Here is a 23,765-nt window from a genome sequence, read left to right as displayed (position 1 = left end):
AGAATCATATTGTAGCCACTTATGTACGATACAGACACTATTTTTTTTCTCTTCTTTAGGTAGCTGTGGACTTGAGGGCAGATCAATTGTTTACTCTCTTTAAATTCACACAAAACTAAGAGAATGATTTTTTCCATTCGCTTTCTAGTTGCCTTATTTTAGCAAAAGATGCAAATAGCCCCCAGCAGCTCCACACTAACTAAACAAAAGCAACTCCTCTCTTACTAACAAGACCAGCAAATTAGAAGTCGAGAGTCCTCTTTTTCTATCCATTTACCACTCTTTTAATCCTCCTCCCCATCTTTTCAAATCCTTGAGGGAAACAGATGAGCTTTAAGCATGCCCCGGAGGTCACTATAGATGCATGTTTGTACATACACATTCGCTGGAACCTTTGCTCTTCGCTAATCCACGCAGGTCATGATGAGCATACAAACCCCAGCCACCTCGCCCCTCAGCAAAGATTTACTAGTCTATGCAGAGTGAAGACACTATTGTTAAGACTACATTGACCTCTTGAGAGGTATTATAGAATATTCACTCATCTCCTGTGAAGTATTATCATAAATAAATGGAGGCACATAAATGAATGAAGTATATTTCATGTCATAATGAAAAAACTAATTTGCTTCACAAATTGCAGGACACACTGTGACAAGCTGACTCACTGAAAAATGCAATACAGTTTTGGAAGATAAACTACTAAGTAAAAAAATATGTATTACACACATAGGTACTGAGTTACTAAATGCAATGCACATATCAAAATGCTATCTCTGTAATAATTGCCAAACCACAGATAAAACATTTTATCATGCACCTTTGCCTTCATGTGTTTTGCTGTTCACCAAGGGTTCAATCTTGTTTCTATACAATTTACCAGCACTGGATCTTTGTAGTTTTTAAAAGAAAGAGTGAAGTTATGGCTGTAATGGAAATCAGTGAGAAAATGCACTTAAATTTAAGGAGGCATAACACAAGTGAGTCCTTGAAAGCCCTCAAGTGCCACAGCTAAAAATGGGTATTTTTCAAACCTGCCACAGGATTAAGAACCATAATCCTCTAAATTTCAAGGGGGGGGAAAATGTGATATCTGTGTAATGAATTTGTGAATCCTACAGCACAACATTACTTGATTTTTTTTTTCCATTTATACTACAGCTTTGGTGAACTTACTTGGAGTTGGCAACTGAAGTCCTGAAAGCACTTATGCCTATGTCTATTTTTCACTTCTGTGACTAATCCTTTGGAAGTATTGGGATCTAGTTGCTGTCGTAAAGCAGAGCTTGTGCATAGGAAGGTCTAATCGTTTATGAGACTATCGACAAGAGCTTTGTACCACTGAGAAGGGAAGATCCTGAGCATTTTGTGAGGGTGATCAGACACTGGAACAGGTGATCAAGAGAGACTGTGGCATCTTCATCCCTGGAAACAGCCAACCCCATGTGCAACCTGATGTAGCTGTCCCTGCTCAGGGGTTGGAGTGGGCGATCTCCAGGGTTGCTCATTCGGTGACAGTGTGATCTGCATGTACTTTAGAAGCAGAATGAGATTAACATTTTGTGTGCTAAAAATTGCTGCAGCATTATACATAGCAAAATAATATGATGAGAATGGTGTAACACACGTTGCAATGTTTCTCGCCTTTGAAAGTCGGCGTTTGATATATGACTGTTAGAAAGCAATATTTTTTAAAAAATTCAACACACTCAAATACTTTGGGCTTTTTAGATCTCTCTCTTCTTAATGTGCTCGAATGCTAAGCACCATTCCAAATTCATGTCAATATATCTATTGACATTTTTCTTGCTGTTTTCCTCTTCTTCTATTCTCTGTGGTATCAGTCTTGCCAACTGCTCCTGAGATCTTTGGTTATGATCTAGTAAAGCCCTTAAGCACATGCTTAACTTTAAGAATGCAAACAGTCTTTGTGAATTCAGCAGGACATTTCCTCTAACTGCTTTGCTGGGCTGGGGCCAAAGTGCTCAGTGCTCTATATACAGATCGAAATATAATAATTCACACACAGTTAGTTAGAAAATCACTGCAGAGCATAAAATAAATTGGAACAGATTTTTCCCAGTCCTTTCACAAGATTTGGCCATGAAACACTACTAAATTCTACCAGCTCTGAATATAGTTTATAAATTAACGGAATTCAATTCATCAACATATGTCATGGAAAATATCTGCTTTATACACAAAGTTACTTTCACATGCACATTTTTTTCTCTCCTTCTCTCACACGCACACACACATGAGACAGGCCCGCTTGACTCTTTCTTATGAACTATGTTCCTCAGCAAATGTCATGAGTTATAGTTTCTTCTGAAGTTCAGAAAATCTGCACAAATTGCTAGGTAAAAGTTCATGATACTTTAAAGCTCTTAAAAGACATTTTGGGGGAAGTTGTACAGAAGTTTACCAGTGGTCTGCAGATAAGCACAAACAAGGCAGAGATGCAAACATGAGACCAGCCTGGCAGGGTCAGGCCAAAGGTCTGGGTTCTTGCTATAGCAGGTGCCCAGATAAGGGGACAAGAACAGGGCAAATATATCATGGCATTTATATACCCCAAGTTTATCTGCTCATCTTGGGCTCAGCTCTTCCCAAGCCAGAAGTGATATACCAATATTTACTAGCACATTATTTTTAAGAATGTTTTTAACTTCCTTATTTTATCTAGTCTCTTTTTTTAATCTGCGTAAACTTTAGCACTCACAAAATCCTGTGGCAAGGAGTTTCACAGCTTCGACCAGTCCGTGAAGCAGTACCCCAAACAGTGTTTGTTGTGAACACCTACTTGCTCACTGTCTCTCATGACAGAACTAGGGGCGGCAAATAAAACAGCAGTTTGTAATTCACCTTCCCTGCACCATTCATGATTTTATATTCTACTGTAACATCCTCCCTCTGCCAGCTCTTTTCTTAGCTGAAAAATTGTCCTCTATCTAATCATTCCCCTGTAACATTCTTTGCACAAAGGAAGAGCTGATGTGCTGGAGGAGGCAAACTGCCTGCTTCAACAAGGTGCTTTTAGAGGAATTTGAACTCCCAGGCTAACGAGACCTGGACCAAGAGATTTTGCCACATTGTGATGGCTTAAACTTTTGCCTTGTGGTAATGAACAGCTCCTCGTCCATCTACTAGAGTCTGCATGCAGCTAGTTGTGAGCTGTAAAATAAGTCATACATGAATGGCAAAAGCAAACCATGCTTTCTTTTTACTGCTGAAATGAGAGAACCCTTAAGTGAAGTTCATGTGAAGCATTCTGCTGGTTCTGAGAACCAGAGCTTGTGTCTCTTTTTTTGTATCATTTGAGACATAGGAGTGGAAGATTGAAGGGTAGAGGTGAGACCAGTTTCTTCCTTGACATTTTTACTTCAGTCTTTCTTAGTGGGCTTTTGAGTGGTTTGTGTGGGCTCATATGTGTGTTAGTTCATAGTACACTACTAAGGTTTAGGCAAAAGAACTGGTCAATAAACAGCATGACTACTAAAAACTGGATTATGCAGTTTAGATAGGTAGCTGAAAACAACAGAACAAACAAATCGGGAAAAAAAATCCAGCTTTTTTACATCATGCTAGAATTCCTCTTAGCAGAATATTGTACATATTCAAGACTGCAAGATTACTTCCAGCTCCAATAGCTGATATTCAAGCATGCTTCCAGATGGGTCTTCTCTTCTGATGAAGACGGTTATTGTTAACCTGCTTTGCAATTCTCATAAGCTGTGCTTATTGCTTCATTTGTTCCCATAGCATTGGTTCAACTCTGCAAGGCCTAAATCTTTTATTTCTGCTATAATGCTTTGAGACCATGATATGTGTCACTTAAACATCTAGAAAGACAGAGGCTAATGCACTGCCTTTATTTGCAAGTATGTTAGCTTATGAACCTCAGTGAACCCAGTGCTAAAACTGAATGAAATCTTGGCTCCGTGAAGGCCAGCAGCAAAACTCACACTGACATCAAGGAGTTCAGGAATCTACTGACTTCTTCTGCCCTGCCACGTGTTGCAAATCTGTGGGGGCTGATGTCTGTAAAACGAGATGTGAGACACAAACACAGAGATTCAACCTCAAAACTTGGTGCTTCTCTATGGGAATCTGTAACTATTACATTGTGTCTCCTAACGGACATTCTTTCTTCTCTTTTTTTCTTGGCTGCTTTTGAGCGTTTCTGGTGTGCCCAAGCAGGGTGAGCACTGGCTGTGCATCCAAATGTAGCAGGTACAGTGCATCTGCACTGGGATGTTAATGAATGTTGGCATCAGGAGACTGGCAAGGGAAGGGCCCTGAAAGAAAAGCCTTTTCTTTAAAAAAGTTCTTCTGTGTTCCATGGCTGAGGGACAGAGTTTAGTGCATGTCCAATGGGTTGCAGACTTTCTCATCACTGTGCCTGAGACTTAGTGTCCTACTGCCAAAAGTGTTGGTCTAAACTTTGCACAGTGGTCTGTAAGTGCCAGCTCTTCAAAACGCGGGCTCAGAGGTGTACCTGGTATCTGCTCTTGCTTCTCCAAAGGCTGGGAATCCAGCTTAATATGCTTCGTTGAATGTGAGTCTCTGGGATGTCTCTGCTGTCCCACATGAATAACAAAATCTCATCAGCATTTTTCATAGGATTCACCTGAATTTCCTTTGTTAAAGTAGTGTTGCTCCCTCTGTTCTAGCTATGGCTCTGCTTCCTTTATGCAATATATAAATGCAAACATGTTCCTCTTGCATTAAGAAGGTGTACTACAAATATTATTTTTTGATAGGTAGGACAGATTGACTGAAATATAACAGCGGGTAGCATGGATACAGTTCCTACAAGACTTCAGGCCAAGCCAGACTTGGTGTGATTAACTATCATTAGCACTTGGAGCTTAGACAATGGCATATTTAAAGTATTATGGGTGGCTTCAATCCATTTCCTAGTGGGCAAGTGTCCATATGACAAACGCACCGCTAGAATTGGCAGTAAGTGGTACGCTGGCAGCTTATCCAGAGCAACCGATGGACAGGAACCCAAGAAAGGGACACTCTGTTGTTTCTAGGAGAATATTTCCAAGACAAGTTCATGACAAACTGATGGGGAAGCCAGCTGTCCTGCCACTTGGCCTGTATTGCTAAGGTGTTAGTATGGCACTGTTCCCGCTCCCTAAAGACATGTTTAATCTTTGACAAAGTATGGTGTTGGATAGCAGCATTATTTACATATGCATGTGCTCAGTTGAGCAGAGGTGTGCTGCGCTGTTAATGCCATATCACTCACTGAATGGTCTGCTGAATTCTTCTTCTGGTAGCCTTTTACTGCTGAACGGAGAGAAAAATGGCCACATTTTAATCACTGAGCCCTGTTTTCTTAGAGACAGCTCTGTCCACAAAGATACTGTCTATGAAATCCTTTAGTCACAAGAAATAAAGCCAATGATTGATTTGTATTCTGCAATGCACCCTCTGGCTAAAACCAAGTTATAAGTACCAAATGGTTGAGACGGGGCTTGTGAAAGGGCAGTTATGTGAGTGGCACTAGAAGAAAAATGTTAATAAAGGGCAGTCCATTGAACTGAGGTTAAATACTTTCATACTTCCCAACCAACCTAGAAATGTCCCTGAATTCTCATTAAAAAATGTTCTTCATAATCTGATGTTTTACCTCATTAATGAAGGGGGATCTTGAGGATCAAGAAATATCACTTCGTTGAGGAGAAATAAAGGTAACAGGGATATAGCTTAAAAAACCCCTTTTTTCCTTTCGATTTTTTTTAAGCATTTGCCTTGTCTTTTTGTACATTTGTCTGGGCTTTATTTTTTTAAGTTTGTTTTTAAATGCTCAAACTTAGAGAGGTTTGGAGGTTTGTCCCTAACTCTGTGCGGGCTCATTTGTGCTCCTGAGGCAGAGCTGAGGCAGGAGGGCAGCCAGTCTTCCCACCGCCACGTCGGGCAGCAGCCCCAACACCAGCCCTGCTCACCTCCCTCTCCCACCCCAGAGCCCTCTGCAACACCCCGGGGGAACAGGCAGAAGGTAGTCCCAAATAAGCACTTGAGGCTTTGGTGTTTTCCAGGCTGGGCTGGAAGTCTCAGAGAAAGAAAACCCTGCCAGCTATATGCCAGTACAGTCCTGCTTCCAGGTTAAAAATGGCCAAAATCCCAGTATACTGGGAAAGGACTTCATAAAAGTTAGCAAAAGCCTGTGGGTGTTTGAGTTGTGGTTTGGGATGTCATCAAGTCTGGCCGACCAAGAGTTAGCTTGCAAGAGTTCATACTAGGCACACAGAACAAAGCTTGGGTTTAATCCAGATCATTGTGTGCCTCACCGGTGGGATTTTGGATCTCGTGCTTTGGTTTATCCCACAATTGTGCTAGTTTTCAGTTGTGCCGCTCAGTACAACCTGGGCTTTGAAACGCTTTGAGGATGCTAACACCTCATCTCTAATTTAAGCACATAGAAAGTCCCAGGGAAGTTTGTTTTGTATCATCGTTTGCCAAGGGAAGTGACTGATAGAAACGGTGTGAACTGACAAGCTGTGTCTAGCATAAGGAGGCGCGTGTATTAGGGAGAAGCCCTGCAGTGGACAGGGGACATACTTGGATGGAGATTCCCACTCCATGACCAGTGGAGCGCTGACCTCATAGATCAAATGGACTGACCTCCAAGGAATTGTTGCAAGGATGCTGCCTCCCTCCTTACGAAGGGGTGTCACATCTCTGAAGAGCTTTCTCCTGCATTAGGGAACAGCATACACCTTGATTTCAAGTCAGACATGTGATAAGCCAACATTTGCTTTAAATTTAAAATTAGGATAAAATAACATTTTTGTAAGTGCATGAGCTCAATACCCATTTAGTTACAGTTGGCATGTTTGAAAGTCAGGGCACATTTAGTTTTGGACATTTTTTTAATAGAAGTTTAACCTTTTTTGTTTAGCAAATGCTAGATTTCAAACAAGTCTGTCTGTATTGACTGAGTAGTGTTTTTTCTGCTACAGAAGTGTTTAATCCTGAGAAAACTCAGATCTGTAAACCTCTTCGTTGGCTGAAATGTTCAAAGATCTAACAAATTCAGCAAGCGGGAAAATTAATCTTTGAATAGAAGAAACAATCTGACAAAATAAGCCATAAAAGTAGGTGCCAGGTGTCGTAAGGAAGTTCTTCATGCAGCACTTGCTTAATGTATACTCAAAATGCATCCACTTTTGTTCGAAGATCCAACAAAACATATGAAATTGGGTTACACCAATTCTCTTGATCTATGAATCTTCCACTGTGTCAAAGATAATACACCAAACAAACTTACATGTAAATGGTGTGATAAAATGATCTACCGTATACATTATCATCCATTAATATTGTTGGGCCTAATGCATTTCATCTGTCACACATTTTGTTTTATATTATCCCCACCTTACTAAAAAAAAAATACCATAAATACTGCTAGGTTGACAGTCACGCAGGATATCTGCTGGAAAGAAAAAGTCCAAGGACACATTTCCCATCAGTGTTTAACCGGCAGCTGCTGGTGAAGGAGGGAGCAGCGCGGTCTGGTTGTGCAGAAAGGTGGGCTCTGCTCCGGGCATTGCTGCTGTCCCCTGGGCAAATCTCTTCATTTCGTCTCCCTCTTCCACTCATTGCCTGCTCTGTCTCTTGTTTGTAAATAAGTGGAGCTGCATGTCTTTTCACAGTATTTAGTGTAACGTGCTCCACACTTGGCAGAAGTCTCCAGGCTTTACAATATAGCATGGCAAGTCAAAAAAATAGCAATCTGTAATAAGATGAGAGACTCTGAGATCATCCTGACCTTGAATTCTCTGCTGTCTTTTAAACAAGGAGAGGGTGAAATTGGACTGAAACAGCCCCCTCGTTTTGTGTAGAGCCACCAACAACCCAGGCTGCATTTGAACCACAGCCCTAGAGGCGAAAGGCTTTACATCTCATTGCCAATTCACAGCAAGAACATAACTTGAGCCCACACACTAATGCTGAGGAAGGGCTGAGTGTTACTAATCCTTATTCACCTATCTACACCTATTAAAATCATGTGTGAAGGTTTGCAGGACTTGTGCCTTTATTGTAAAGACTGGTCCTTTCATAACACGTTCTTAAATCAGATAAAAATTGGAGTTGTCTGCCAAAAAGAGAAAAAAACCCAAGACAAATGCAAGAAGAATACATGGCTTTCTTCCTCAGACATATTGTGCTGAATGCTGTTGTTTGGCTTAAACTGAAACATTATGTTTTCAGAAGGCGGAGAAGAATGTTTAGACATAATGGTTTAAAAGACTCATTATAGCAGGTGCTGCACTTTATTCTCTGGTTCATTCTTATTACCAGAAAAGCCACCTCCGCAAAGGCTGCCTGGCGGTGTCCCTCCCTCTGGAACACTTGCCCTTCTCACTGACTGCATAATGTGCGGAGGGCAGGATTATCCAACTCACTAACCATCCCTCCTGGCCCACGCGGCTCCAGGATGCTGGGGAAAATCTACCTGGATAAGATCTTTCAGATTCTGACTTTCAGTGACCCTGTGACAGAACAAGATAGGAAACTGCTGCTTTTTAAAATGCCAGGTAGTTACTTTCAGCAGCTAACAGATTTCCTCATTGCTGACGGAATATATAAGCATAGTTCTTTTCTTCATTTAGATTATGGGTATTAGTCTAGAAAACCTCAAAGAATTCTCATGAAAGACAGTTACATCCCTCCTGATGCTTGCATCCCCACGGACCATACATTTCAGAAGGCAGACCAGGTGGAATGATGGAAGTTGAGAGACTGCTTTAAAAAGAAATGTTCTCTGATTTTTTCGGCCAACAATGGCAGCCAGGGGTGAGTGATGGAAGTTGCTTGTTCCAGTGCTTTTGTGAGCACAGTCACAGTAATCATGGGCTGTGTGATATAACTGCAATTGGTCATGATATAGTTTTGAGCCCTTTACTGATATTTGTGCAATCATGCAGAATAAATCTCTTAATTATTGTCTTGTACATCATACTGGTTTTTCCCTGATGCTGATGGGAAGCTATCACATATAAATCACACCTGTCTGGAAGTTGAGCAGCCTAAAATGCAAAAATGCCAAGATTCCTTCTCCTACGGTCTCTGTACCCATAATTCCAGTCTTACTTCTTTCCCTCCAAAAACATATGGCATTCTTTGAACTTTTGCTTTTCCAGCAGAAGATCCTACCATCACTTCAATACCTTCATGTATGTTCCCCAGGATCTCAGTCACCTCTTTTCAAAAGTCACCTCTAAAGATAGCTTTTTTTCAGCTATTGCTATAAAAACACAGCTTCCGAAACCCAGTGGTCTGTGGGACATGAATGGGTGTTCTGTTTGGGAGATGTCCTCTCATGTCATGCCAACTCCAAGCCTTCACTTCCCAATGCTCCTACAGGCAGCCTGGTCCTTTGCTAGAGGAAAAGAGGGCAAAAGGTTTAAAATATATTGTTATTTTAACAATGTTGCTTTGTTACATAAACAGTGTATTTTTCATTGGCAATTATGACTAAGAGATGGTTTGCGTGGGATGAAAAAAGAAATAATGGCCCACGAAGTCAGGGATAGAAGGTAAAGTATCCACAGAGCAATACAAAGAAGTTGTCCCCATTGTACACAGCATGTGGACCCTGTAATCCTTCTTTATTCACTCTACTTTCTTTATCTGTTTTTGAAATTATATTAGACAAAAGAAACTATAGAAACTAATGCAGCCTTCCATTGCCTTGTGCATATCACACTCAGTAAGAATAAAAGCACTTTGGTTTTATAAGGAAATAAAGATGCGAAGTTCACTAAGAACACAGATGATCAAACTGAAGTAATCAAATCCAAGTCCTGTCATCAAGAAAAAAAAAACAAAACCAAAAAACAACAAAAAAGCAAAACCAAAACAAACCCACAAACAAACAAAACAAACAAACAAAAACCCCCAACTGATACTGAAAACCATTAGGGCCAGGGAAGTCTCAAGTGTCTTCACTTACCCTAACTGCCAACACCTGCCATTCAGCACCAATAACCAGCTGATGTCAGGTATTAAAAACCAACATACGCCTCTATTTTTCAGCTGAATTCCAGGAGAACCAGCCCACACTCAGCCAGAGCAGAGCCTATCAAGCAGTTTGCTCCTCGTGAATCTCTCCTGAGCTCTTGGGTGCTGGGTTGCTGTGAGTCTGAATGGGCCTCTTAGTGCAGTGGTGAGTTCCCAGTTGATTTTCTGTTTTTACTGAATGCATGTTTTCATTTGAAGCCACTGCAAAAATTATTCCATGCTGAAAACAAGTATTCCTGGATCTTATAAACAAATACTATAAATAAAGAAGCCAGGCCATCAAGTGTCACTTTATTCTAGAGGAACATTAAATGTAGTGCATCACACACACTCACTCTTTCTACCCTCCTTTTAATTTCTACTTTCGTGTATTTGCAGGTTTTAAAAAATAATTGCATAGCATAGCACAATTTGCCATCAAACTGAAAGAAAAAAAAAATGTAACCAAGCACTTTACTCAGAGGTTGGAAATGCTGCAGACAGAAATTGTTAAGTCCTTAACATATCAATCCAGAGTTGTATAATTCACATCCAGAGCTGCTACCAAGTCACAGGGGGGTGACTTAATATGTTCCCCAAAGTCCATTATGTTATCCATATCCAGGAGGATATCTGTGCCAGAGCTTTCTTGAATCAAAGCGATGTCCACCATTCTTCAACTGTGAGCCTGCTGAGATTTTTTTCTTTTTTTTCCAGTTCCTGGCAAATAGATATCTGGCTCTAGTACATGCCAGATTGATGCACTTTGTGACTGATCCCTTAATAATATTCAAGTCTCCTAGCCCCAGAACACAAAAGCTCAGCAACTGCACAGATATCTACCTCCAATATTTTTTGCTGATATAAAAAAATCTTATTATCGCCCTCCCCCAAAACACACTCATTCTCTTCTGCTAGACTTCACAAATTTTAATTTTTTTTTTGGCTTTTGTATAGGTCTAGCAACAAGCAGATTTATTTTTTGTTTTAGCAAATGTAGAGAGAGACTATAAGTGAAAGAGAGAGGAGAGGAGGAGAGAGTGTGTGTGAGTTTTACACTTGGGGGCTATGTTACATCTATGCAATATTTCCTAATACATGTATTCATATTAAGATGCCCTACATGACTCCAGTGCTTCCTCCATCATCCACAGCTATTACTCCGAAGTCAAGTCTGTGTGTGGAGCTATTTTCAAACTCTTATTAAAAATTCCAAGGATACAATTGTTAAAAATATTAACAACCACCTATTGCAAATAAAGCATTTTTTTAGAAATTAAGAGGTAAAAGTAAACAGCCCATTCTGGCTTGATTTCATATGTTTTTTATTGTTATAGCCTCATGACACTAAATGGATAGAACTATTTTATAACATTGTGCTGCTGTATAATGCTCTTTAGTTGCAATATCACGATATATTAATATATACCTATACTTCAGTCTTCAGCAGCTCCTTTCATCTGAACAGATGAGATCTAAGCTACTTTTTTCCAGCCTTTTTTGATTTGTGGACCTCTACAAATTTCCTATGAAAAGTATGACCCCCTTTAGAATTTCCATATGCAGAGGTTTCTACATAGCATCTGCTGACCAGTTTTCCTTAACCTTTTATTGGTAAAGGTAGCAGGGGTCTGTAGGTCACAGACTGAAAACATTTTCTAAGACCTTACAAATTAATTAAACTGCAAATCCCTCACTCATTAGTCCAGCGATATCTCCACTTTACAAAGGTGCTAGCGAAGGGACAGAGGGGATCATTGTCTTCCCAAGAACCCCCCCACAGACAGAAACTTTGCCTGGGACACCATATTTCCAGACACACTGTTACCCTTCACTCTTCTTGGGTAGAAATAGATCTGTCAGCTTGAACAGTGGACACAGAGATCTACAGCGATTTGAAGGATTCTTGCAAATGAAGCCACTGAGCTGGTGCCTACAGTGCGGCTTCACAAGAAACATTTTGCTGTATTTTCAGTAGTACCAAGACTTTTTAAACTGTTATCAGGCCTTTCCCCTGTTCTTTGGAATCACTGCATTCAAGAAGTTGTGTGGGGTTTCTTTGTTTGTTTGGGTTTGTTGGTTGGTTGGTTGGTTTTTTGTGCTTTTTTATGATATATGAAGATGACTTATAAATTGTAGTTGAAGCTATTTCTTCGCTGCTTGTTTGCGTTTCTAGTATAGGTCTTATCTTTCACAGCAGACTACATTGCCATTGGAGTGCTAAAAAAAAAGGGCTAGACAGCCCATTAAGTGAAGATCAGAAGTTGAACAAATTGGGAAGCAACTTTTCATGGAACTGCTAAAATCATCTGGTTTTATTTGCTCTTAAACTATAACCTTGTGAAATGTGTGGTTGAGATTAAATCATTGTCGAAGTTTCAGCCCCTGTGCCCTTCCATTACAATGTGTGAGAGTTCCCTCTGCGCATTCAGAGATAAGTCTGGACTATTTTTGTTAGAATAGTTGGTGCATTCAGAGCGACTTGTTCCAGCACAGATAAGGCAAGTGGTGCTTTACGATGTACTAGCTGGTCTTGCTGAAGTGTGTGTTACAACTGGCTAAGTATCCCTTCCTCATCTGTGCTGGAAATTTGGAGTAAAGTAGGACATTCTAGTTAAGCTTTTGTAAAAAACAAAAAACCAAAACCACCTTTACAATCCTCAGTTTAAACTGCTACAGACTCCAAGACGAACTGCAGCACAGATATTCCCAAACTCTGCATAGTAGACCACTAAGTAGTCTATGGGAGGATGGTGGGTCTCGATGGTGTTTATTTCCATTTTAGAGGACTGCAGCTGATGACAATAAGATTAAACGAAAGGCTAAAGGCAGTCATCATTATGTGCATAAGTTTTTTTTCTAACATAGTTCTTCAAGTGGCTTTAATTGCGCTAGAGATAGGATGTGATCTCAGCTGGAAAAGGAAAAGGATTTGGTATTTGTGAGTGGGAGAAGGAGTTCAAGGTATAATCCCTGCGTGATGATGGCATTAATAACCCTGAGCAAGCAGCGTGGTGAGCAGTGAGACTCAGGCCGTCTGCTCTCCATCCATCTTCCCCATGCGGGCTCTCTGCTGTCTGATACCTGCCCGGTGCTCCCCCCATGGACCTTCCCTCCCCTGGGTGCTAATTTGGACTTCTCTTATAGTCATTAAATTGGAGGATGGAAATATTGTCAATCTCTCAATCTCCTACTATATTCAGCTGAAGCTGATCTGTGGTTACAACTGTTAGAGCATGATGAGGTGAGCCACTTTTCTCCAAGAAGCCAAGATAAAAGAGATGAGATTGTCAGCCAACAAAACTCGAGAAAGTTAAACTTCACATATCTCTCTGATGAAAAACAAGCATAATAAATCTTTCAGAAAGTAAAACAAAACAAGGGAGCTCTGTGTTGTTAAGAGAAACAAATCCAGAAGGATTTTACAGAAACTTTTAAGAGTTCTGGTCAAAGTTATACTAGAATATCACATCATCTCTTGAATTAATGTTGGTGCCAGTTCCAGAGACTGTATCCCCAATGTCACAATCTTGGCACTTCCCTTAAAACCACGGTTCCTGAATGCCGGTCTCTCAGAGTCTCCGTACTTGTTTTATTAAAAAATGGAAATGTCTGTCCTTTATGGTCTTTATGCTCAAGATTTCAACTAGGGAGTGCAAACAGGAGTGTATTGTAAACTGGCTCAATACTCCAGACAATAAATTCAGGGTATACAAAGACACTATTTTTGTTGTCAGCTTGTAGCTGCTTCCTTCTATAAAGTATTTTCTTTAAAACTGGGGTTCAGCTCTTAGGGATGTAAAACTTTGGTATGCAGTCAATGCCAGTCCTTCAGGCACCGGCTGCAGTCAATGGAGCAGTCAGGTACCGGAGCGACCTGAGCCATCGCACAGTGGCGATATTTTAGCTAGCTGGGACAAGTCATGGTTTGGGTCTCTTTATTAACTATACAGGACACTCAGATGGCCAGCTTAAAGCCAGGTGAGACAAAATGTTCTCTGACATGTTACTCTTGCAGATGGTCTTCAAATTAGTCTGTTTTCACTGCCTAATCCTGCAAAATATAAGCAAGGCCTGTTGTGTCCCGCTGATGCCAGGGAGGTGAACCTGAAGATGTGAGAACCTGTTTAGTCATTGACAAGAGAATTGCAGGAAAAGGGGTGAAAGCTACTGGTGATGAAATGGCAATACATTTGATTGGAACTAGAGGAAGATGAGTTTGAAATAAAAGTGTGGTGCTTTTTTTTTGTTTTGCTTTGGTTTTTTTTCAGTTTTCCCCCAGAGAGGGTAACAAACAACCACTGGAACAAAATTTGCCTACAGGGGAAGGAGATTTCTGACTTGAAATATTTAAAACCAGGCCAGATGTCTTTCTAAATGAAATATTGCAGCTCAACTAGAAATGACAGACTCGAGGTGAGAACCACTTGTTGAAATACAATGACCTCTGTTATATACAACCTCAGAGCTGAAGATTGTAATAGTCTTCTAAAAACTCTACTTTTATTTATTTGTATTGAAGTAGTGCTTAGATCCAAATAACACTGCTTGCAGAAAAAACAAAAAGCAAAAACCAAACCAAAACAACAACAAAAAATAAACACACATTCATTAAAAAATTTTGTGTTAAATCAAAACTAAAATTGCTATTTTCTGCTAAAGATTGTATATACGCTTAGTAGAAATAGACAGCCCTTGACAAAAGAGCTTATTATCTGCATTTTCAGATATAACCATCTAGCTTTGCGCACAGATGAACCTCATGGATTCTGGTAAGAGATTCATGCACACACAGCCTAGTTGGTGCAACAGGATTTCTTGGCATGTCAAGTAGCTGAGGTGCAGTAGAAGCTCCTTGCATGTCCCGAGTTGGCTGTAGATGGTCATTGACAACAACACTTATTTCTCCAGACGGGAACATCTTAAGGTCTGATTCTGTGAGCTTTTGGTTATCCTCCCAAAGGGAGCAGTGGGAGTTCACCACTTCCCAGGTCTGAAATCAGGAGGAAGGAAGGAATTTCATATTCCTACAAGACAGCACACTGCTGCCTTACCAACTTTCCTGTAATTGTCCCGTACCGCAAGTCAATGTTTCAGTCATAAATCATGTAGCTCTAGTGCCACAGAAAAGTATGCAAAATGGGCTGCATGTACTATTTTAGCTATGTCCCCCACTGCTGCCTGGACATATTATAGATTGCTTTAGGTCAGTGGGACAAAGAGAACAAGCCTGAGGACATAAGTATATTGGTAACAATGTGCACAGTTCTCCCAGGTCCTCTGTACACAGACTTCTTCTGTCTGGGCCAACAAAGGAATCTAGAGACCAGTGTTATTCTGATTTGTGTGATCTCTGCTTTCTTCTGCAGCTCTCTTCAGCAAAACTACTGCCTCAGCTCCCTGCCTTTGAGAAGGAGGCTAAGCTAAGAAGGCTGGCAGGGCGAGAGAGAGAGAAGATGGTGCCTCGGGCAAGCAGTGAAGATGCCAATTCTACCACAATGCCTTGAATGCCAGATTATGTCTTGCCACAGATGCAGGAGATGTCCTAAGGGTGCTGTTGCCTGAAGAATTACAGTGGTTCTCCTACAACCGTGAGTTGTTGTAAAAAGGGCGAATAGAGCGGGTGTGTATGATAGACCTGTGCCTCAGGTAAAATAGCAGACAAAACACACTGGTCAATGCAGGACCCACCCTTGCTCTTTTTGTGCCTTCCTAATTAGAAAAAAAAATTATCCAGAGGAGCTTTACATCTACCAAAAGCCTTGAAATCCAAGCATGTGAGACAGGTGCTGATCGTGATTTTATATTTGTCTTTTGGTTTGAAATTGCAACCTCCTTCCTGGTCAGGTCCAGGAAGATCTCACCTGCAAAACAGAGCTCTATAGGATTAGGGTCCTTGAAAGGAGCTAATAGATCCAAAGGGCCAAGGTGGAAGAGGAGGAGAGCAACTCCCTGGCTTCCCTTTTGCAGAGGCATGCTTTCTGAAGGAGAAAGGAAGTCAAGAAACACTGGCTTGAAGAACCAGAACAGAAGTAAGAAACACTGGCTTGAAGAACCAGAACAGAAGTGTCCTGAGACCTATTAGCTCTTCTTTTCCCAGTCTAGTAGAGGAAGGATGTTTGAAATTACTCCTGTAAATTATCCGCCCCACACACGCCTCCCCATAGTGCTTGCAGATCCATCTCTTCTGTTTCATGTTTCTGGGGATCCTGAATTAAGTAAGGACAGGGAGCTCAGACATCAGCTCTACTGGATCTAATTGCAATACTTCGGGCTGCAATAAGTTTCCCAGAAAGGACCCTGTTCCCCTCCGCCTGCCAACTGTGCCTCTCCAGTGACACTATCTAGAGGCACCAACAGCAGACAGAGCCTCTGATGCAATAAATCTTGGGAGCACTCCTGAGACACAGGGAGAGCACTTGATGTTGCCGCTATCCTGATTGTTTTGGATAGCTCATTGTCACCTAATTGTACTGTAGGAAGGTCTGTCCATTCCCTCCTGTCTGCTTATTTATGCCCTCAGGCTATGTAAAGGCTGAAACAACAGCCAACCACAAAGTCTCCAGTGCCACTCTTTTGGTATGCACTAGCTCAGATTCCCTGTTGCAAGAAAAACCTCTGTCTGCTGATAAATGGCAGCATATTTTACAAAGCGAGAGAGGCTGCGCTGCTCCTTCAGCAGGACTCTGTCTCCCTGGATGACTTGAAACTGCTTGATGTAGTTGGGAGACCTTTGCCAAATGAAAAGGAAAAAAAGGAAGACATATCCTCCAGGAGCTGGAGGAAGAAAAGGAAAGACCAAAATATCCTTTAAAGCAGAATTATTAATTAGAAAATGATTCACTAGGAAATAGTAAAATACAGTAAATGTCTCTATCATAAATGAGCTATTAAATAACATTCAAGGAGAAGTTAAGAAGGATTTTCCTGATAACTCTTTTGTTTTGTTTATGCTTTAATAGATCAACTACTAATTAATATGATTGTAAACTTTCAGTGTCAAGAGCTTGTTTGCACATGCAGTGGCATAGTGGTGACTGTGCAAAATACTGGTAACAACCGCTTCCATGGAGAAAAGAAACCATACGTTTCTGTAGTTTTCTGTAAGATGAAAATACCCATTCGAGCCTTCAGCCGCTCCAGGGAGGAGTGTGTTTCTCGTGGAAGTGTGGCTGCCAGCCTGCAGACCTGGCTGGGGTCTGGGCTGGGTGTTTAACTCTGGCCTTGCAGGAAACACAGTACTCATTCATTTCTTAGCCTAAACTAAAACTTACTGTCTTAGCCCAAAATGACGTTCTCTTGATCAGCCTCCATTGTCACCCTTCCTGTCTGCATTATGATGGTAGCCACAGGCTGCTATGAAGAGATGAGGTATTTGGGACAGAACACTATGGGGCAAGAAACAGGAGTGCACTGAAGAGCATGAAACCTAACTGATGGATTCGGTGAAAAACTGAGGCATGAGGGAATATACTGACTTGCTTGTGGTCTGAGGATAGCTCAGCTGGGATGTGGTGGGATCACTCCTATGATTGAAGGTCTGTGATGGACAGATATAGGCTCTTTAGGAGAGACAGGCAGGGAAGAAAGGCAGGGGGATGTACCTTCTATATGAAGGAGCAGCACAAATGTATGGGAACAAGAGACTGGCTGGGTGCGAGCTTGTGGGTCAAGATCAGACGACAAGGCAAAGGTACCACTGTGGTGGGTTTGTTACAGATCACCCAATCAGGGTGACAAAGTCAGTCAAGTCTTTAAACAGCTAGGAGTCTTCAGATCACAGTCCACAGTGACTTCAGCCGGAAGGACAAGACAGTGGGATGCAACAGGTTCAGAAGCTCTGGAGTGTGTTGAGGAAAACCTCTTCACATAGATAGTGTATGGCCAAAGGGTGGGTGATGGTCGCCTGGACAAACAAGGAAGAATTGGACAGGGATGTGATAATCAACAGCAGCCTTGGCTGTAGTGACTACGAGGAGCTCGTGATCCTGATGGGAGTGAAGACAAGCAGCGGAGCACAAACCTGAGGCTTCAGAAGAGCAGACTTTAGCATCCAAGTGAAGGGCATTACAGTCTGAATGGGTAGACAACTAGATACCTTAGAAGACTGTTTGGATGACCAAGCTCAATGGATAGCAGTCAATGGGTTGGAGGCCTGGTTGTCAGTGGCAGGAGGCCTGTCCTGGGACCTGTCCTCTTCGACATTTGCATCAATGACCTGGAGGAGGTCTCAACACATTTGCAGATGACATCGGATTGGAAAGAACAGTTGACATGTTCAAGAGCAGGGCTGCCATCCAGAGGGACCTAGAGAGGCTGGAGGAATGGGTCAACAGGAACATTTTGAAATTCAACAAGAACAAATGCAAATTCCTAACTCCTAGTTGTCTCATCTCTGTTCTTGGGGGTTTTTGAAACCTGACTGGAGAAAACTCTAAAGAAATGTGTCTGAATTCAGAGCTAAACCTGCTTTGAGCAGGAGACTGGACTAGAGATTTTACATCCTTTCCAACATGAGTGGTTCTGTGATTGATATGATATGATATGATCAGATAATCCTACGTTGTTAAACTTGATTGTTTTAAGAAGTTACTACCCCTGTGCTGACTATTGCCATCCATCAGCCAGAACCCCTACAGCTGGAATGCAGCTGGCGCATGTTCATGTTCCTAGACCATTGCAAAACGAATCCCTTTTACCTCATATTGCAACAGACTACAAATGTGTACGCAGCTAATTACTGTGTGTCAGTTGAAAGGGCAGTCACTTCTGGCCGAGGACATGCTCGTGGCTTAAAGCTTGCGAGCTTCGGTGCTTACTGCCATCTGCTCTCAGCCACAGCTCACCTACAAGGCCACCCTCACTGATTAGCGCAAGCCAAATTATTACCGTTTTATTACTTGTATTGCCATACTATCTCCCAACTCTGCTCAGGGGCCAGTATCCCAGCAAAACCACCAAGCAAAAGGGGGCCCTTGCTCCAAGGTACCAGCTGCCCAAGTAGGTGCCAAAGGCAAGAGGTAGAAGAGCACAGGGAACCAGCCAGGCAGCAGTTTGCAACCTCAGCCAGTGACCTCTGTGCTCCAGCTCCTTAAATACCATCTTGTATTTCTAGGAGGGTAGAAACATACTGCATCTGGCTAGTGTTTGATGTTTGCCTGTGAACATATACATACAGACACCTACTCTCAAGTCCTTTCCTGTGAAATGAGAGTGTTTTGTAAATGTAATGGACTAGTGTTTTGGTTGGTTTGGAAAACAGAGACATGTAAATACAAATCTAAGCGTGACTATTTTAAGAGTGTCTATTTATAACTAAACATGGCTAAACTTGCTGGTTTTATTTATTTGTTTCTGTTTGGAATATTAGATCCAGTCTGAGGCAATGGATAGCTGTATAGGTGCGCATATATCTCTCTTGCACAAATAAATCAGACTAAAGTAGCCCAGTTCTTGTAGACTGGCATTAGGATAAGTATATCTTAAGAAAGTTCTTATTCAGACTTGGCTTCAGGCAATAAAACGTCATAGATGTATAACTCTAGTGAGTGAAATTTCTAGGGAGCAAATTAGGCTAAAAACATCTTCTGGAGACAGCTAGAAAGGAATCAGACACCACCCGAAAATAAGGCAAGTTGTGCAGTAAATGTTTCATTTATTGGATTTCTTCCATTACTATTAGGGTTAAAAGACATGTTGTCAATAAAAATGGTATATTTATGGAGGGTTCTGTATTTCAGAAGCCTATTCCTTGTCAGTCATTCCTATAGTGCTTGATGTTACCTCATGATAAAGTGTGAATAATCCCTGCATGAATGCATATTTCTACCCATTAACCATTTTATTATTAGGCAGAATTATCTCTAACAAAAGCAAGAGGTACAGCTGTGGTTTAGGTGCTAAAAGGGAGTTATGTTCCTACTGAGCCATAACCATGACTTGGGAAGCAGAGTGTAGAGATTGAGAGACATTAGGCTGTGTCACGAGGTTGAAAACAAACAAAGCACAACATTTTTTGGTACCTAATTTTCCAATGTTTCTCCATCAAGTGCAGATAGAAAGCCCACACCTAGCGCTCAAACACACTGTGACCTGGTCAGTACATGTGAAATCTAAAGCCACAAAGAAATCTAGCAGGAGCACCATGATCTGGTTGTTTGTCGATATCTTCCCACTTGATAGCTTTCTTGAATTTTCACATGTGCTTGTTTTGGTCAATGCAAATGACTGCAGAAAGGAGCCATACTTTCTGTGTTTTCAGGCTGTCATCTTGTCTGCCCTAAAAAAAATTCCCCTTTTTGCTAACTTGGGATGAGCCATAACTGGTAAGGCACGGGCAGATGTATTTGCTTTGTGTTATTGGAAGCTTTTCAATATTGAAATTTTTTTTGACATTCAGAGCAGATTTAATGATCCAAGATTGTTTGTAAACATACGGACTCCTCTGAGCTGTAGACTCAAATCCCAGCCTGGTCAACCAAAGTCCTTTTATCTTTCCAAAACAAGTAACTTGAATTTTACATATTGCAACCTACATTAGGACCTTTTCGAGAAGACCGTGAAAATTGATGACTCAGCCCAGATATATAGACATTAGCCAGGAGATCCAGCTGGCAGTTAGCAGACCATATTTATCCAATATAGACTTGGGCCTCTGGTGAGACATTAAGGATTCCAAAGCATTTTTCATAAAACAATAAATTTCCTTGGCTGCCCCTGGTCAGACTCTTCCCTCTCCAGTTTACTGCAACATGAACTGGCAGGCAAACCTCACATGCTTTTTCACCGTTGCTGTTCATGAGACTCTGCAGGATTCTTGGGACCAAAATGTTGTGCTGAATTGGAAAATGGTGACACCACTGTTGGGAACTAAACCCCATTGTTCAGCATTTAGGTATATTGTACCAAGATGTGAGAGTAACAAAAGCTTGGAGAGAGGCACTTCCACTTCTTCGTCTGTGCTAGAGGTCAGCTTTGATAAGAAAGCCGACATGTCTTGAAGGCTGAACTTGATGCACCTGGTTTTGTCTCACCAGCTATTGCTTAAAATCGGGTATCCAAACAATCATGTTTCATGCAGTGGACTAGCTTGACTCTTTTTTTTTTTTTTTTTAAATATTGTGTTTCTTTCATTGTTAAACACTATACTTTTTAATCTAAGGTACCACCTGAGAACCTACAACTCAACAGGTGCTATTGACCCCTGCAAAGTCTCACTTCCTCAAGCAGGAAACAAGAACTGTTACATAAAGGAAAATGATACAAATAACACACAGAAGCTACCATAAGTGACTTGTACTACCTTAATTAAACCAAGTCCGTTTAGTAATCGTCGACGACACTTGGACTTCAAAATCAAGCTAGCTATAAGCCGTAGCTTGAAAACAAAACCCTGGAAGTTTGCACTGGGGAAAACTTGATGCTGCTGTGAAAGCTGGGAAGCATTTTCCCAGCCCTTCATGGGGCTCCTCTGAGTCCACTGCAGTGGCAAAATTCCAGCTGTGCAAACGTGCACAGGCAACGCCTTCCACAGCTGGGGCACAGCCCCTCGGCCTTCCAGACAGAAGCCACCAGAGCCAACTTCTGTACCTGGGACCACCAATGCCGAGCTCCCTTCTACCAACATGTACTCATGTGAGTAACATTACGTGCGTGAGTAGTCCAGGTGTGTCATCACCCTCACGAATAGGCTGTCAGAAATGTTACTCACACGTGTGAGGCTGTACAGAATCAGCTCCTTCTTCTGCAACCAGCTTTGGGCAAGGACGGGGCCTGTCTTGAACACCAACTTTTGATGATACTTAATAAGGAGTCAGCAACTACATAGAGACTCAAGCAAAAGTGTACTTGTTTAAAAAAAAAAAAACAACACTGCAGATTGTAAAAAGATCTTCAAAAAACAAAACAAAACTGTGCAACCGTTTTTGTTCATTTGGATCAAATTATAACACATGGCCTTGCAAAGTAAATAGAAGTCTGCCACATTTGTATTTCTAATCTCATATTGTTCTGGGATATAAAGGCATTTTAAAATTCAAAAGGGAAACAAAAATGGAGAATATTTGTTAAGGTGTCACTCTGCAAGGCATTAGTCAGCAAAGACAGTGAGTACATAATCGGGGCAAATGGGGAGTGTGCATGCCCACAGACAGTTATTTAGTAAAACCTGCGCAAGTAAAATGCAAGTTAGTCAAAAGACCAGTGGAAAAAGAAACAGTTTAATGCATTTGTACATTGAGTTAACAGTGAAGAATTTTATTCTTCATGTTTTTACTTGGTGTCTTGAAATAATCCCTTTTCTGTCTCCATATTCCCACTTAGACATTGTTCACAGACTTATTTATTTATGAAGTCTGAAGGTTAGTCCCTACCTGCTGAGACTAATTAGCCCTGTTCTTTGTGTCCTATGCAATCCTGTCTGATTAAATGTACACATTTGTTTTACTTCTTTTCATGCTTCCTTTCACTCTACTTCTGCTTTACTGATTAATATTAAAGTTGTAAGTTGCAGTGATTTTTTTATTTCTATTTTGTCTGCATCTTTCCCTTTAGTATGCAAATTTCCATGTGAACTTTTTAATGCCTGAGAATTCATGTTAGCCTTGTCGATCTCTGTATTATTGTTTTTATTATTCTTTTTATAGAAGACAGTTTAGCTGAAACCCCCAAACTCTCTAAATATTGCATGACAAATTGGCTTTGTTTTGGAAACCCTATGTGCCGAATGGCCCTTAGCATGAGCAGCAGGTTAGATTTCTGGAGGAATGTTTGGATTATTTAGCACAGCCTGTCCCTTGCTTTCTAACACCATTTCCATTAGGCAATTTACTAATTCCCACTGAAATTACTGTCTCTCCCCCCCACGCCGCTCCCCTCCTTTTGTTCCTTGCCCATGTTAAAGTTTCCAATTGACTCCCCCATTGTTACAATTTGTCACCGCTGGAAGATCAATTTGTTTTCCCCTTCCCCTCACCACATTATATTCGGGGAACAGATGCCATTTCTTGCATCCGCATTATTCTGCTCCCCATTTTGTTGCTGTGCAGGCAGAGAGCTCTTTTCCTGCTGACTTTCCCCCAGCGCTGCCTGCAGCCCCGGAGCGGTGCAGCCCCCTCGCCCGGGCTGGGGGGCGGGCGGCTCCGCTGCCCCCGCAGCCGTGGGGACCCGGGGCCGCCCGGGACGGGGACCCCCCCCCTCCCCCGGCTCCCCCCGCTGCCGGGACCAACCCACTTTCACTTTGATTTCCCCCAGCGTGATGTTCACGCCACCACCACAACTTTTCACTTCTGAAGTCTGGGAGTCCTTGATTCTCCGTCCTGCCATGCTAATTAACTTCTTAGCAGTCACATTCCTTCTCCTCCTCTTTTTTTTTTTTTTTTTTTTACATCAAGGACCAAAAAATATTATGCCTTACTATTAGATAATTTGGAAACATCTGATCTTCAGCGACTGATCTCGCACATTTTCATCCTGCGTGTTATAACCATAATAAATGCAAGGCGCAAGTGCTGCTAAAAAAAGGCTTTTTATTATAGTGTTTATTATGATTGGAGTTTCTTAGCTCCAACGAGTGGCAAGAAAAATGTTAACGGTTTAAAAAACAAAAAACAAAAAACAACCAACCACCCCGTAGTCACATGTACACAAATAATAAGGGCACACATCCTTCAGAAGAATATGGGCTGCACGGAGATGAGACGGTTATTAATACCCAGTACGTAAAAGTTAGTGCTTTCCAAGGAGCG

This window comes from Caloenas nicobarica, chromosome 7, assembly GCF_036013445.1.
Source record: "Caloenas nicobarica isolate bCalNic1 chromosome 7, bCalNic1.hap1, whole genome shotgun sequence".
NCBI classification, from domain to species: Eukaryota; Metazoa; Chordata; class Aves; order Columbiformes; family Columbidae; genus Caloenas; species Caloenas nicobarica.
Note: the sequence above shows the minus strand (reverse complement) of the source record.